Here is a 17,762-nt window from a genome sequence, read left to right on the forward strand (position 1 = left end):
TTCATGGCAGCAAAGAGGACAGAGACTCACCCCTTGCTCATTCTGTCTGTGCAAGTACATGCTTTTTCTCTTCCTAAGCCATCCTGCACTGATGCTTCTTCTTTAGCTCTGGGTTCATGGGCAGGTTAGCCTTCCATCCTGGTTTATCTTCTTCAGCTAGTTCCCATTTTGTTGAGCCTTGTCACACCCTTCTGTTATTCTCTTTTGCATGTGGAAAACTGATATCCCAGAAGATCCCCCTTGTGGGAGTGGGAGGCGGACCCCGAGTAACGATGAAATCTCAATGTCAGTATAGTCGTTCTCCTTTATTCATAAACACAACACTCCTTATATACTTATTCTAGCAGAGCACAAGCTAATGAAACAACTTACAATTGGTCCTACTGTACTGTCCATGCACCTTAAGTAGTTACAAGATTGGTTAAAAGATGTTAAGCATGAGAAGGGGGCTGGTACAATGGTCTTGACGTTTTAGGGACTTTCCAGCACTGAGTTCTGTGCTTTTGTTATGCACTTTCTTCTATCAACATACCAAGGTCAGTTTTCCGGAGGAACGCCAGGCCTAGTCACAAATGTTAACCCTGGATTGTTCATTGCTATCAAATCACGTCCTCGGTTGTCGAGCCATCCTTCCACACCCCCTGTCTTTCAGGTATCTCTGCCATTGCCTGGATGGCTATAACAACAGTGCACAACCGAGGTGTTTTCTGGATAGTAATCCACTGAGGGATAGCTCTTCAGGCAAAGATTTCCAAGAGCACAAAGACTATTCCCTGGAATAGGGCAAGCTTGTTATTGCCCTGACACCACACTTCCATGGGGTGCTAATACCTAGCTTTCAGGTAAATAGCAGGTAAATTCTTTCCTGTAAAAGTGGTCACACAGTAGAAGAAGTATCCAGTGAGGCTATGGTATATCCACCCTTGGCGATACTCAGAGCTCAGTTGGACACAGCCCTTAGTGGCCTGATCTAACTGTGAAGGCAGTTGTAATTTCACGGGGATGTCAGCTCAGATGACTTTCCAAGGTCCTTACCATGAAAATCATCCAGTGTCATCCACTGGGGCAAAGAAAGACAATGCACAGCCTGGACTGGAGTGAAGCCAATGGCGTTGATGGCAGAAACTCCATTTTCTAGTTCTGGGCTAATTAGTCATCCAGGCCTTTCTTGATCTTCATGTGGTCACAATGACAATGAAGAAACCTGAAAGTTTCCAAAAGAGACAACTTGAACTCCCTTCCTAGGTATTAGTTACTGCTTGTGGAAAATCTTAAAATAAAATTTACTTGAAGGTGTGAAGTGGGGAAAAGGGGAAAATTTGTCGAATTTGGTCATAATCCATGACACTAGACATACATGCTTTATAAAATGATCCTTTCTCAAATTCTTGTTGTAAAATAGTCCCTAGAGGAGAGAGCTGTTGAGAGGCTTTCTTTTTTATTAATCATTTGCAGTGCCTCGCCCTCAGATCAACCCTAAAAGTGACAGACAGCACAAGAGGAAAGAATCTTGTCCTGCTTTATGCAAGAAGCCAAAAGCTCAGCATTACTTACGAAACATATTTTTGCCTCTCTGAGGAAACATTTCCCAGCCAAATGCTTCTCATTTCTTCAACACAATTAAAGGAAAAGGAAGAGGCAGGCTTGGTTTGATCTAAATAGGCAGCAGATGCTGGAGGAGAAGAATGGGAAAGGTTGTCATCTGGAGCCAAAGGGAGAGAATAGCCAATAGCCATCTGGAGCCAAAGGGAGAGAAGACAGCTGGAAAGAGGGTCAATGATCCACAGCCTTTCTGTCCAAGCCTGGAGCCACATCAGCTTTTCATGTGAAGGGAGACAGGTTACGAGTAGCACTCACAGGAAGGGAAAAATTATTTCTAATACCTAAGGATGAAAGAGATCAACACTGAAGAGAAGCTGGCTACTCTCTATAAGAGAATTAACTATATCCAGGACCTCTTCTTACAATTTCAGCACTCAACTTCTGTGTGGCTGGGGAAGAATTCTCCTACTTTGAGTTGTTTTCTTCTTGATTAAAATTTTTCCTGCAGACATTCAGGGTATCTGTGGAAGGGCAGGAAATAGCAGGTCTTGACCTAAGTGGCTTGCAGTCTAACTGCATAAAATAGAGGATACGAGATAAAATAACTTGGTGAACATCACATAACCAGGCAGTATTGTAGCTAGGTTCAGAAGCCAGATCTCTGTAATCATAGTGCAAATCCCTAAAACACATCACTCTATTTCAGGCTTTCTCAATTACAGCTCGTGTGACAGAGACAACTGTAACAGTGAATGTGTCCTTGTCCTTAGAAACATACCACATTAAACAAAGTTGTCCAAAAAAACCCCAAACTCAACCACAACAAACAACAGCAAAAATCCCCACTTAATTGGAAAAACAACTCTGATAAGAAAGTATCTGCCTTAGGAGAAACCCAGCAAAAATGTATAGACTTCATTAAAATTTTTCTTGTCATTCTTTCTTAACAGGGACAGAATTGCCATAACTCAGTGGAGGTCTACTTGTATACTACAACTATGCTAGCTACAAAAACTGCTTCAAACTTGTACTAACAGATATTACTCACTATTACTGTGTTCTTGTGGATTTGTGCTCCTACTCAGCAGCCCTCAATGAGGATTTTGCTGGCAGTTGCCAAACTTGCAGAGACAGTCATGTTGCAACCTGAGATGAGCGTGAAAAGAGACGTGTAGAAGAAAGCATCCTGATCTTGTTACTATTACCTTGTTGATGAATAACCTAGAACAGCTATGTTTTGTTCACTGTTGTTCTCTTTAGACGTCCACTGCGTTACATGCATGTGTGAACATGCACACACACATCCTCTACAACTTCTTCTGTTAAATTCTCCACCAGCTAAAAAGCACTTGACCTGCTATTGCCTGTGATCATCCCCCAGATGTTCTCTTACCCCACCAAATGACTTAAGCTAAACTTCTGCTCTGGGAAAAAAACACACAAATTTCAAGAAATTACATACTGGTGCATCCCACCACAAAGAAACTCTTCCTGCAAAGGGCAGATGTGAGGAGTTCTCTTTATTCAGTGCCATTATATGGAATTATTTCTAAATGAAAGCGTTTCACTCTAAGTGGGAAAACAAACACAAATGTTAGAAGAGTTGGTCTCGGTAAGTGTCCCATTATCTTGACATTTGTCATTACAGTAGCTGAAAGCATGGAGACAGAGGGAGAGTTCACAATTCTTCCTCCTGCTGTTCAGAGAAAAAAAGATCAATGAATATTTCCCTTGAAAGTGGTACTACTTGTCATAAGCAAGAAAGGCTAACTATTAAGGAATATACTTCGTTAAAACTTGAGCAGAAATCTCACATCACAGAAAATACTCAAATAATCTCAAAGTGAGGAGAAATTTCTGTTCCAACAAAGAAAAAAAGAGACAAAGACTTAGATGTCTTCTTTTCTGACTTACCAGACTGACTTCATTTTTATTCCCTGCATACCTTCACACCTACTCTAACATCTCATAAACTCTGCATTCTCACACCAGCATCTGCTGAAGGCAGCTCTGATTTCCAGTTCTGCCCTCTGAACAAAAGCTAGCAAGGAAAGGGTTTTTTGTAATTGTTTGGCTAGCAGAGAAGTAAGAAGCCTCAAGAAGTCTACAAAGACAGACTGGCATCTTGATGGCTGTGCCAGCATACCTCCCCCTGCACTCTGGGATGGTGATATGTGGATGCAGCCCCTCAAGGCAATCTTCTACCACTGGCTTTGCCCTGGTCTATGCCAGTGTGAACGACTTCATAGCACAAGTGAGCATCACATCAACATCCCCTGCCAAGCTGGGGGAGGCCAAGATGTGCACCAGCAAGCGGATCCCACCCGCAGGCAGAGTTGACCTGTGCCTTTTTTAAAATCAGGCTCCTGCAGTCCAATGAACCCCAAATCATTCTCACAAGTTGCTTCATTGAGTTGCACAGTTACTGCTTGGCGGAGCAATCTAAAATCCCTGGTGCTGGGAAAGTTGATGGTAGGAGTAGATCTCCTCCTCTTCCAGACCATGGCCATGATGTGCCTAGGGAAGGAGGGAGCATTGCTTGGGCAACCCTGTGGGGAGTTGGTGGCTGCAGGGTGCTCTGGGCAGGGGGCTGTGGCCTGTCACTGGAGTCTGGAAGAGGAACCAGCTGGTGCCACCTCAATGCCTTGTCTTCTCTGTGAAGTACAAGAGGACTGAGAAATCAGCACCAGGAAAACACAGTCCATCTTCCTGTGCATGGCCCCACACCTCAGCAGTGCCCTTTCTCTCCCATGCAGAAGCATCCAGGTCCTTGTCAGCCTCAGAAAAGCAGGGTGCATTTGTCTAGGGCCACATTCCCAGAGGAAGATTACCTGAAGTATATGTTGAATTCCTGACACATTTGCAGGACAAGAGACAAAATTCCCTAACCATGAAAGCAGAAACAATGTTTTTCAGCAAGGGTCTATGCATCATGACCCTTGACTCTAACGAATGTATGTTTCAACCATCGGCACTGAACTCTGTCTCTCTGAGTCATGACAAATTTGTGAGCTGCATATGTAAATATGTGTACTTCCGAGCCCTTGAAAAATTCAGCTACAAAACAGAAAAGTACTTTCATTCCCAGTCTCAACTGAGATAAAGCTGTTTTCTGCTCTGAATGAATGGAATGAAAAAATCGGTTAGAGGCTTGGGAAAATTTTCATAGGAAGACAGATTGAGAAGACAAAAAAACTGTCTAGTTTATAAAGAAAATGAGTAAGAAGGACATGCTACAGCTGTATGAAACATGAATAGGCTAGAAACAGTAAATCCTTAATGCTTTCTCCTAGAAGAGACGTGAGAAGACATTCAGTGAAACTGATACTCAATAAATACAAAACCTAGGAAAAAATATGTCTGTTTCTCAGAGCACACAGTGAGCTTGCAAAGCTTGCTGGTATTTAAATCAGGAGTTCAGCATGATCCAAGGAGGGAGTGCATGCTGAACAGAGGAGAATATTATCAAATACTACAGTGAAGGTTAAAATCACAACTGAAGAACTCCAAGAATTTGGGAGGAAAATAAGCTGGTGTGTTCCAGCATAAAAACTTCACAGTAATAGAGAGTAAGTGCAAAATATTCACCTGGGACCAGTTATTTTAGCAGAGCTTGCTGCAGGTTGCTGTCATTGGCCTAGGAACCATTCCTGAGGGCCAGAGGTGGCCAGAGGTAGCCAGAGCTACAATGTCAGACCACTGGGAGCTGTGATGTCCTAGGGTCTGTCATCCCCTACGGAGTCCATACACTCATTTCTTGGCATGGTAACATCTACCGAGCATCATCCTGCACACACAGCATCAAACCAGTGGCACCACCAACCCTGCTGCCAGCAAGGGGGACTGAATTTTTGTTAGAGGAAAAGAGTCTTGTGTTATCATGCCAGGATCTCCATCACGGGCACTGAGTGCTGCTCCAACCCTGCCCTGAAAGCAAAGAAACCAGCTGGATTTCAGCATCTCCATGGAGAGACCCATGCTGTTGGGCAGGTGAGAAACATGTGGAATATGCAAAAACCAAGAGATTGCAAAACCAGATACCTGACGTCCAATCCAGCAGTATTACCAAATGAAGCTGATTTTAGGATCTCTAAGTTTATGCCATTGCCTGGTTTGACTTCTTAAACCATAAGTTCATTCATTTCTGACACTAGTGAGTGTAATAACTCCTGCTTAAGTAAAAGCTAGATTTTAGAAAAGCAGCCAGTTTTCTTCTAAATAACTGAATAAAAAAAACCCTCTTCCCCCTGGACTGTCTGCTCATGCTTAATTGCCTGTGTTGTTTCTGCTTCATGTATCTATTTCTGTGAGCCAGAATACTCATTGCTGTAAGTGAACAAAGCTCTCATTAATATATCTTGATGCCAGCAATAAATCTGGTGCAGCATCTATATTGTGCCTTAGTGAAAACATACATATGTTGCAGTACAGACTCTGTCACAAGACGATGTTACTTCTCCGTGCTAATATAGGATTTTATGTATTAGAAGCACCGTGGCTAATATTAACTAATGATAAAGTAATTAATCTGAATATAGCTGCCAATATAATTTCATCTTTGTTTCCGAAAGATTTTAAGCTTCATACAGGCTACGCATATTAGCTGAACTCCAGTTAAATGTTGCAGTCTGTTCCTCATCATCTCAGACAGAAAAAAAACATTAACTACTGACGGTATTTGATACAATAGCTTCAGCGATTGTCCATCTTTGCCAGTGATGACAACCAGCAATTTCTTCTCCATGTTAATTTTAATGACGACTTTTAATGCAAAGTCCAGCTGTGGTGATTAATGTTTTCATTTGCACAGAACCAGTGGAACCAGGCTGGCCTTGTAGGCATTTTTTCTTGCCTTTTGAGGACTAGATAGGAATCATTCTTAATGCAATCAGGTCACCATGCCTTGTCTTTTACCAGTTTTAGCAACAGGTCCCAGTGGAACAGTGGAAATTTGGCATTTTGAAGGTTGAAATTTCTCAGGCAGGTCTATACAAGAGCTGTCACTACTTAATATTGATAATCTAACATCAGACTTGGACAGATCAGATGGCCTCCCTTCTCCCGGACCTCTGCTCTTCCTGGCGCCACACTCATTTGCAGATCTCTGCATCTGATGCCTCATACTCTCATCCAATTTTTGCGATTTCTCTGAATCACATAAGAGGGAAAAAATGAATTCCTTAATTGCAAGTAACCTTGCAATAACAGTTATAAGGTGGAGCTGATCCATCTGTGGCCTCCTTGTTAACTCAAGTTACCTTGAGTTTAGCTGCAAGTTCAGTCCCTCTTTTCTCCCCCAGCTTCCCTCAAAGCTTTCTGGGACCACTGAAGCCCCCTGCGCACTACACCAATTTTGAGTGCACCACAGGCTCTGTGAGACCAACAATGCTGGTGATGGGCTGAGGTTAACTCCTCAGCAAGGAAGGCACTCATCCTGCACCTACCAAATAACCCAGTGTCCTCAGAGGTGCTTACACTAAGCCCTACTGTAAAGTTTTGCTCACCCCACTTATGCAAGGGTCCTGTCAGCTGTGGGAAAGATGAAACAGACTTTTTTAGGTCAGCCTTTACAAATCTTTTCTCATACTGAAGTTCTCTGTCATTTGAAGAGCTGTCAGATTTGTCTGCACTTCAGCTCGGGAGAAAACCGCTCTGGGCCCTGAGCCATTTCAGCACAGTTTTGCAGCTACGGCTTCAGAGTGTCCACACCTGCCTCTGTGTTACCAACCCATCACTTCTGGACTGTGAAAATATCTTTCAAACACTTAGGGACAATCATCCAAGATGTATGCTTAAATTAGAGAAACGCTATGAAAAATGAAGCCACAGAGGGATGACCAGGTTTTGAAGGTAGGTGCATCCAGTTAACAGGTGCGCTTTGATGATGCCATTCTAGTTAGGCACATTTAATTTCTTCTGGTGTTCAGATCAGTTACAGGATAGCTCAAATGAGTCTTTCTGTTCTCCTCCCATGTCATTGCACACAAGGAAATAACCCAAAAGCTGAACTGTAAAAACATGCTACATCATCCAACACTGATTATTAATAGAGTGGAGCAGCTCCAACACCCTGGCCATATAACATTCATCAAGCTGACAGAAACCAGGTTTCATGCCCTAGACTAATTATTTTTGCACAGTTGGACTTGTCATGCCTAGTGCAATCTATTCCTGGTATCTAGTTAGTATTTTATGTATAATCAAGCACAGTAAAGTCCTTAAAAAAATGGGAATGCATTATTAATAACAAAAATGTTTATGATCTATGGGACATGGTGCATACTTGCATGTCCACCCAAAATCTAGGAAAAGTATTATTAGTCTTATCTAAACAAATCTCCTTTTCCTTTATACTCTTTCTGAAATTCAACATGCCTCACAAATAAGGCAGTGATTATCCCCATTCTCTGATTCTTTCCCAGTTCTCTTGTACTCACGCACATCCTATTATAAATCTGATGTTGATGAAGATGATCTGGTGGCACCACATGGAATTCACTGCTCAGAAACCTAGCAGTGCCTCTGCTCATTCATTATGCTATAAATGTACACATTGCTTTACCCAGTGCAACCTAGTGATAACGTTTTCTGCGTAGGTATGCTTTAATGCTGTGATAAACACCTAGATTATGGTGTGACAGAGATCTAGATCTGCTTTTCCAAATACTTTATTTCATAAATTATCTATTTACCTTCTTGTCAAGATGTTAAAAAAGGCTGTTTATTTTCCTGTCAGATTACTGAAGAATTATTGCTTTGATCCCTCTGTGCTGTTGTAAAATCTATGAGATTTCAGAATTTTCTTGCGTATGTTATCACATATTAGCTGTATATTTTTAACCTTCATTGCTAGATGCACCGTAGTGCACGAAGTTGGATTAGATCATAAACTTTCCAATACAACTTTCCTTTCTTGAAATAAGTTTAAAAACGATTCATGTGTTTATCTGAACTGGTGTGTGTTTCTTGTTTATTTGGTGGTGGAGGAGGGCAGCAATTCTGTTCTTGATGGACTGCCCTGTTACTCTGTTCACTTTGGTCACTGATGTATTTCCAGAAGATACTTCATTGAAAGTCTGAGTAGTAACATCCACCACTACTGTATTAGGATGCTTCTAAAGTTGTGAATATAATGCTGTCACTTCTAGAGCAGTGTGTGGAGATGTTTTGACAGGTGCAGCTGACCCAGTGACTTTGAAACCTCTTCTGCAGCATTTGCAGCAAGAGGAGCTCTTCCTAACACAGACAACACCATAATGCTTTCTGGGCATAATGTGCAGATGCCATCATGTTTTTCCTGAAACACTCTATGCTGTTGCTGGAGCTGGCACCATATCCGTGGCTTAGTTGTTATTTCTGCCAAAGAGACTTAGATTTGAACTTTGCTGCATGGAAGGCAAGGCTGGGACCTCCTAGGCAGGTAATAAAATGTTTGTTTTCATTGCATTCCTCTAATGCAAGTGATTGTTCAAGGAGAAATGCAAAAAAAACCCCAAAACAAACCTCTGTGTTTGCAGATCTATTGCTTCCAATTGTTCTCATACAAAAGAAAATGATACCTGTGTGAGTATCCACAGGTATCACAGCAATTCCCCTGCAGCAGTTACCACTGAGGAAGACTTTTCACAGGGACACAGTCCTAAAAAGCAGGCTGTTCTGCTGAGTATGAATACAACATCTGCCGAAGATCAGATCTAGGATGCTTTACTGTTCTTTGTAAAGAAACGGCTCCAAAATCTAGGTGCAAATAAGAGAGCCTGGCTAACAGTAGGAATCATCAGGGGCTTAAAATCAGAGGTGAGACCCTTTATGCTAGATACCAGTTAGATCTATGGTAAAAACCAGTTCTGTGTCCAAAGAACTCATTGACTTTGTCTGCCAGAGCTTGTCAGCCTGCTAGGGAGTTTTTGGGTCCAACAGATGATGAAGGTGTCATAGGAGCACTTCAGGGAAGAAACAATCAAACGGAACAAAGGGAATTATTTGTGTCAGTGTTCATTGCAGAGGAGCTCAGGGAAGTTTCTATAGCGGAGTTATTTTATACAGGGGCTCAGTCAAACCCTCTCAGATTCAAACGTAGGGGAAATTTTAGAACAAATTAATGCAATGAACAGAAACAAATCACTAGGACCAGCCTTCACATAGACCTTAAGAGGAGTCTAAGTACTGTTAAGCTACTGAGTTTGGGGTATTACCAGCAGCTGAAATCTGTCTTGATGCCAGTACAGACTGTGGGAACCATGGCACTATTTTCAAAACCAGAACTCAAGGGGTGATCTGAGAAACCACAAACTAGCATTTCTGTTGTCCATGCCATTTGGTATAAATGGTACAGAAGGGAGGAAATGTCATGGTTTTCACAGAGTAAAGCCATAACTCATCTACCAGGAGTGGGAACTCCTGTACCCGATCCCCACCTCGGGAGCTATTCAAAGACCATCTGGACCCAGCAAGCTCCAAGCACCCTGGTCCAAGCTGGCCCCACTTTCACTGGTGAATTGGACTAGACAATCTCCTTCAGTCACTTCAGACCTAAATATTACTTTGATTTTATATTCACAATGATACAAAATATGCCTGAAAGCTGTAAAATAAAATAAGCTTCAAAATTCATCGCCACAGGAAATCATTCTGAACAAAAGCAGAAATTATTTTAAGATACAAACCATATTAACTGCAGGAATACCAGTGGCAACTGAATGCAAAGATTTAGATTTAACCTCTAGCACCGGTAGTCCCTAGTTTAGATTACATGAAGCTACAAGCCAATAACTCAAAAAATTTGCTCTTGTGAGCTTGTGCTTCTCCTGTTTGTTATGTATTTTCTCTGAACTCCTTCTACAAGCTGCTGAAAGGGTTACAGCAGTAAGTGGGCTTTTATTCCAACCAGCATAGCTGCTCTTGTGTACGAAACTGATGAAAGAAAGTGCATGGTGCATGCAGGGTGCAAAGCAAGGCAGCAGAAAGGCCAGTATAAAGCAATGCTTTTTGAAGCTAATTTTCTTCAATTAGCCTTTCACCTTTGATTAAAGACAGACTGTTACTGCCAAAAATGCCTCTTGAATATTCATTTAAATTAACTTGCCTTGCTCTGCTTTTGTCTCACTGGGTTTTGTTTGAGCAGCCATACAGGATAGCTACTCTGGCATGAGGAACTGTGAATGGGACTGCCAGAGCTGTGTGCCCAAGTGTTTGTGAAAACTCTGGATTTATTCACACAGTGTTTATGTCAGAAGCACCACACTGGTGCAGTGGGGGCTTTTTTGAACAGTCTCAGTAACAGAAATTGACTGGCAGGGAGTTGTTAGTGGCTCAAAAGGAATTTAAAAAAAAGAAAGCTGTGAGTATAGTTCATGACTAAAACAAAAAAAAAAAGAAAGAATACATGAGCATGTACAGTGTGAGGAAAAGAAACTAAACAACGCAAGTGAGTCCTCATTTATTACAAATCATTTGTGCATTTTTCCCCACCAGGTTGAATTGTACCTTTCTCATAATTCATCAAACATTTTGGAAAGCAAGAAACTATGCAGTTGCCAAAATGTAGTGTCTCACACTTCTCAAGTTCACTCATTCACTTTGTTACAATCTTCTTGAAAATCCTTGCAGAAAGTCAATGTGTTAGTTCATGTGGGTCAGAAATGCTAACTGACATGGAAGGATACATTCCCAGAACTGAGACACACAAATTAACTGAATGGCATTGGATACCCTGTGCTTTAAATGCTCAGACTTAACATTTCTTCTTCCCTACACCATTCTGCCTATGGTGTCAGGTTGCTTCACTTCAAACAAAGTAGAATCATAAGGCCCTTTCTCAAAAGGCAAAGCTTAAGGAGATTTGACGATTTACTAAGCCTTCCTAGTCCCTATCAAAGTGGTAAAAGTTAAACATCACTGCCATAGACAACTTCATGTGCCACATTTAATGCATGTCTTGACAGCTCCCAAGTCATTGGAAACCCACATGTCTAACCAAGGCACATTCTGTTCCTCCACAAATCATCCACACATTTTCTTTCCTCCATAAATGCTGTAATAACAGCTGAAAAGTGTGAGAAAAATAAAGCTGTGTGATATATGTAAAATGCAAAATGGTTGCTCTGTTCTGGCACTATTTGTACACTCATTTTCCCCCCTCACCCACGAAAAGGAAGTTCCTCAATAGAACAAAGGAAGGTCTGTAAGGGAGGGTGATGCCTTGTATTAGATGCACTGGTACAGTTAGTCTAAATCTGATAGCAGAATCTTTTTAACCATATTTGTCTTGAAATCCCAGCCTTCGAAGATACAACTCAAGAATTCAGAGGTAATTAAGAAATGCAGGTATACAGAGCTACTGAGCTGCCTACAGGGCCTCCTGCACAGGAAATAACTACTCAGTTTCCTAAACCACTGCAGGCAGAAAGCAATATCAGCTCAAAGACCAGCAGAATTCAGGGTTTGAGGCAGCCTCCTTTGGAGAGACCTCATAGATCAGAGCCTGGATCTGACAGGTGCAATGTACAGTGAGGGAAAGACCAGCAGCCATGTGAGTCATTAAGAGAAAAGAAAATGAACAATGAAATCACTGTTACTAATGAGGACCAGCAGTGGAGGGATCAGGAGTGTAGTCTCTCCTCAAAATAGCCATCAAAAAGTACTGCACAAGTTGGAAAAGGGTACAATTGCTTCCTTAGGGTCAAACAGCATCTAGAGATAAGGAGTAGCCCAAACCCCACCTTTCCCATCCTGTGAAACCCTGCAAGGTCACTGGCTTCTCGGTACATGTAGCAATGCAAGCTGGTGGGAGAAGGTCTCTCTTTTTTTGCATGTTAGTGCACTCAACTCTAGCGTGTTGACACCAGGTGCTTTGTAGAGCAGCAGAGGAGCAGTTTCTGCCAGCTGATTCACCGGGAGATGAATGCTTCAGCATCAGTGAAATGAACCCTGAACACTTGTGGGCTCTTCATGATTTATTATAAGCCTTTCAATGCACTCTTGAAGAACAGGGAGATGATATGGTTTAGACATCAAGGGGCTGATCTTCAGATGAACAGAGCTGAAGCTCTCCTCTGGCTCTGTTTACATACAGGTGTGTACACACATGCACATACACACACAAGCATGTTTATTTTCTCATTAATTCCATTTTATATTGTACAGTTATGGAGAAGGATCAGGCTCAATCTATATTTAAAGCAATAGCATGGGATTAAGAACTGTAGGTTTACTTTACTTATCTGCCATAAACGTGTATGAAAATCTTCATGTCCCATTCCCTATCTGTAGAAGGAACAGGGAATCTCTATGTTTCTGAAGATTCCTGTACTTAATTGTACCTAATTGTAATGGCACCTGTCCCAAGAATACTCCTATGTTTTTTTGTCAGCAGACCCAATTCCAAAATCCCTCAGGTATTAAAATTAATTCATGCCAGGGTAGGAAAGAAATCTGTGCTTTGGGCAGGCAGTTCATACTAGGTAACATCAGATCAGGCTGTTAGATCTCTAGCACATGTCTAATGATGATGATGATGATGATCATAGAATCATAGAATAACCAGGTTGGAAGAGACCCACCGGATCATCGAGTCCAACCATTAATGATGATGATGATGATAGTGATAATAGAATATATTGCATATTGTCATTAGTCTAACCAAAACAGACCCCAGCCTCAAGTTTCTGCTTGAGAAACTGTCAGCCTCTGGCCTGGACAGGCGCACACTCTCCTGGGTGGAAAACTGGTTGGATGGCCGGGCCCAGAGAATGGTGGTAAATGGTGTGAAATCCAGCTGGAGGCCAGTGACAAGTGGGGTTCCCCAGGGCTCAGTGCTGGGTCCAGCCCTGTTCAATGTCTTTATCAATGACCTGGATGAAGGCATTGAGTGCACCCTTAGCAAGTTTGCAGATGACACTAAGCTGGGTGGAAGTGTCGATCTGCTGGAGGGTCGGGAGGCTCTGCAAAGGGATCTGAACAGGCTGGACCACTGGGCTGAGTCCAATGGCATGAGGTTTAACAAGGCCAAATGCCGGGTCCTGCACTTGGGGCACAACAACCCTATGCAGTGCTACAGACTAGGAGAAGTCTGGCTGGAGAGCTGCCTGGAGGAGAGGGACCTGGGGTGTTGGTTGACAGCAACTGAACATGAGCCAGCAGTGTGCCCAGGTGGCCAAGAAGGCCAATGGCATCTTGGCTTGTATCAGAAATGGTGTGACCAGCAAGTCCAGGGAGGTTATTCTCCCTCTGTACTCGGCACTGGTGAGACCACTCCTCGAATACTGTGTTCAGTTCTGGGCCCCTCACCACAAGAAGGATGTTGAGGCTCTGGAGCGAGTCCAGAGAAGAGCAACAAAGCTGGTGAGGGGGCTGGAGAGCAGGTCTTACAAGGAGCGGCTGAGAGAGCTGGGGGCGTTTAGCCTGGAGAAGAGGAGGCTGAGGGGAGACCTCATTGCTCTCTATAACTACCTGAAAGGAGGTTGTAGAGAGGAGGGTGCTGGCCTCTTCTCCCAAGTGATGGGGGACAGGAGAAGAGGAAATGGCCTCAAGCTCCACCAGGGGAGATTTAGGCTGGACATTAGGAAAAAATTTTTCACAGAAAGGGTCATTGGGCACTGGAACAGGCTGCCCAGGGAGGTGGTTGATTCACCTTCCCTAGAGGTGTTTAAGGCACGGGTGGATGTGGTGCTAAGGGGCATGGTTTAGTGTTTGATAGGAATGGTTGGACTCGATGATCCGGTGGGTCTCTTCCAACCTGGTTATTCTATGATTCTATGATTCTCTTTTACTATGCTCTGTGGCCTCAGTCAGAGCTGAGATGGTTAGATCAGGGTGAGGATGATCATCGACCCTGTGGTGGAGCAGGGCAGGACTGATCTCATTAGCATGCTGAGAGAGTACCCATCCTAAGATGGAAAACACCACAGAAAGCTTATTTTAGTGCTCTAGAGTTGAATAAGACTTCAAACAAAAAATATATCATTATCTGGGCACATCTTGTAATCCTTGTTCAAGTAGTTTGCATAATTTGCTGCTACTTTCAATTTGTTCCCCATGTGGCAATGTTTGACATAGGGGAAACAGTGAGCTATCTATTCTTGGAACATTTTCCACTGCTTATTGTTACATGGCTTCAGGCCAGACTCTAATTCCAAGGAGAAAACCACATACAATCAAGAGTATGAATAGAACTGTCTAGTGGAAATCAATACATCTTTAAGTAGAAGGTTGGTGAATGGTTTGTTACCTCTCATACCTAAAACTTTGGGGGATGGGGAAGGAATCTTTGAGTGAAGGAAGATTCGTCAAAGACCAGTCTCATTAAATATAGCTCGGGCATACATTCGCCACTTACCTCTAAGAAATTATGAAGAAAGAGCAAGGAAATGCATGAAAAATGTCTTTTCTTTACCTGCATGCCTGTGTGCCTGTGTGGTAATAGGATGAACCTGATGACATCACATCTCAAAAAAGCCACTTAAGACCACTTGGGACTTATTATATGATGTAAACTTTTTCCCTGAAGTTTCAAAAATGGTTGTGACTACCAAGAGCAGCTCTGCATTGCCATTAATAGACATGCTGAGAAAGTAAGAGCCACGGTCTTGCTTGCAGGCCTATCTTTGCCTTCCTGCGAAGAGTCACAGGGCTGAGCTGCTCCCCCATCAGTCAAACAGAAAGGCTTCTGCACCTTCCAAGGGCAAAGGTGCTTCGTTCAGTAGATATAGATGTAGGTAACACTTGACATAAAGAATTTATCACACATTTTTTACATGTCAAGGTGTAGAGAGAGGACACCCATTTTCAGAAGCAACTAGTGATTCTGGTACTCAGTGGAAAGCAGAGTGACTTTTTTCTCCCCTTCAAAAAAATCAAACTCAAAGCACTAATATTCATGCTAAACACTGAAACATTTGCTGTCTACAAGCAAGTAGCTGACTAATTCCAATAAAAAATGCCATTGCAGCAACATCTTCTTTTTTCCTCCAATTAATCCAATTGCATCTCTTGTATATATGCAATAAATGTTAATAAAACCTTGCTGAGGTAGGGGATTAAAAATGTCTTACTTCATGTACTGACACTTACTTATTTGCAGATGTTATCCAAGAACTTTGCCATTGTCTTGTGCTGGCACACACAGTATAGTAGCAGCTGTGCCATGACTTAGAGGTGTCCCCTTGCCTCACAGCTCAGCTGGGAGCTCTTCACTGGGGGGCTGAGTATGGCTCAGGGAGGTTCACCTCCTGCCTTCCCTCTGTTCATTATGCTAACTGTCAACTGCTACTCTGTGCTCTGGTTTTATTGCCTCTGAGCTCCATCCATGCTAAGATCAGATCACACAGTGCCAGCTAGCACAGTGTGTTATCAGGGTACAAATGAATAGTTAGTTACAGATGCTACCATGCTTTTCTAGGAAACATATTTGGCTGAAAAAAAAAGTTTTAATTGCAAAACTGATTTTCAAATGAGACAACTGTCTGGTGCAGAAGGTGGCACTGATGCAATCTTTGTACCTTGGAGGTTTCTTTGCAAAATGAATATTGTGGCATATTCATTTCACAAAGAGAAAGAGTAAAGAAGAATTGCTTGGGTTGCTACTGCATTTATTTATGCCGTATACACACACTTAGTCAGGCCAAGGCAAAATCCCAGTGTGAAGTTGCTGATAAGTGATAGACACATTGGTCTTCTCTGGGCAGGGCAGCAGGGCGTGTCCTGGAGAGCATCAATGCACTGTTTTAAACGGTGTAGTAGTAAATAAAAAGTAGATAAATCTACCTGCTGAGTATATATGAGAAGTCTATTAACTCTATATTTCCTACATTGAAGGCAGATAATCTCTTTTATCTGTGTTTACCCTCAGCTGCACACAGGTTTATTGGGAGGGAAGCAGCTTTCCCTGTGATGCAGAATGCAATTACAGCAAGATTGTCCCTGTGCCTCCAGTGGCTCCCGGTCAGTAACTGAGCCACACACGCTGCCAGTGCCACTGCAGCAAGGAGAGCTGTTGAGAGCATCACTGGGCTATGCCTGCCATGCAACTTCACATGTCTAACAGGCGGGCAAGAAGGATTCCATCGTGCTCTCCTGCTTCTGGGGAGTCTCTGTCTTGCATTAGAGAGGTGCAAAACCAATCCTTCCTTAGCATCAGTTCTTTCTTTGAGTTTTACTGTCTTCTGTGTGTGTCACTTATTCCCTCCTTCACTGCTACTGTTGTGAAGTGTTTCTAATCTCACATCATGTCTCTCTCCTCACTCTGTGCAATCACTCTATGATGCACAATTCAGATTTTGCAAGTCCAGCTTCCTCTTCTCCTTCTCAGATTTTTCTTCATTCCTTGCTGCCTAAGTGGTTTTCTTTTTGTCCTTCTCAGCATTTCTTGTCTAATTTTTTTGCACATTCTTGTGAAGAGAGACAAACAGAAGAGTGGGATCCTTGCCTGGTCCCACCCTGTTCATCACCTTCATCCTTGAGCAGCTCTGATACAGTCTTCACACTCCTGTTGTAATATGACATGTGACACAGGGTCTATGATGTGTACAGAGGAACTGCTAGTTTCTCTAACTAAAACTTCTTGCAGTGACCCGAAGAACATCCATTTTTAACTCTTCACATTGTAGGTCTAAGCTAGACAAAGTAAGTCTGACTTTTGTCAGGAACATCTGTGTTAGTTATTCTAATTCTTTAGCATTCAAATTCCAACTACCAAATTCTTTAGCATTCAAATCACAGCTACCATTGAAATTGCATTAGCTCTGGGATTCGGTGTTTATTTTTTCCTTGTTATTTATTCTGTGGAATAAGACCAACACAACAAAAGTGTTTCAAAAATATTTCAAATTCCATTACACACTTCAAGTTTGGTTTAAGACAGGATGTGACCACCATGGAGAAGGACTGAAGACAGGCAGATGACCCAAAACAGAGGTGAGTGAACACTCTTATCAGTAAGCCATGGCAGGTGAATAGATAGTGGAGTAAATAGTTCACTGGAGAGACAGGAACAGCCACAAACTAATAAAAGAACAGTATGAAATGACAATACACCGAGCCAGGGGAAGCAACTGATGGGCTCAATGTCTGCTTAGATTCTTCTACAATAAGATTCAACAATGTCTCAAGGATAGGCAAGAGGTACCTGAAATGGGCTTTTTAAGATTCAGGCCACAAAGCACAAAGGCAATTAAATGACAAATACCACTCAGTTTTCATTTCTCCACTTCTAGTATCAAATG

The 17,762-nt window shown here is 42.4% G+C and overlaps 1 protein-coding gene across 1 annotated transcript in view; it reads left to right on the plus strand.

Moving 5' to 3' along the window:
* The window catches only part of SYT13 (synaptotagmin 13), a 200,234-nt gene that overhangs the window by 133,968 nt on the left and 48,504 nt on the right, over nucleotides 1-17,762 (plus strand). The window lies entirely within an intron of this gene.

The sequence above is a fragment of the Phaenicophaeus curvirostris genome, chromosome 5 (genome assembly GCF_032191515.1).
Source record: "Phaenicophaeus curvirostris isolate KB17595 chromosome 5, BPBGC_Pcur_1.0, whole genome shotgun sequence".
Lineage (NCBI taxonomy): Eukaryota > Metazoa > Chordata > Aves > Cuculiformes > Cuculidae > Phaenicophaeus > Phaenicophaeus curvirostris.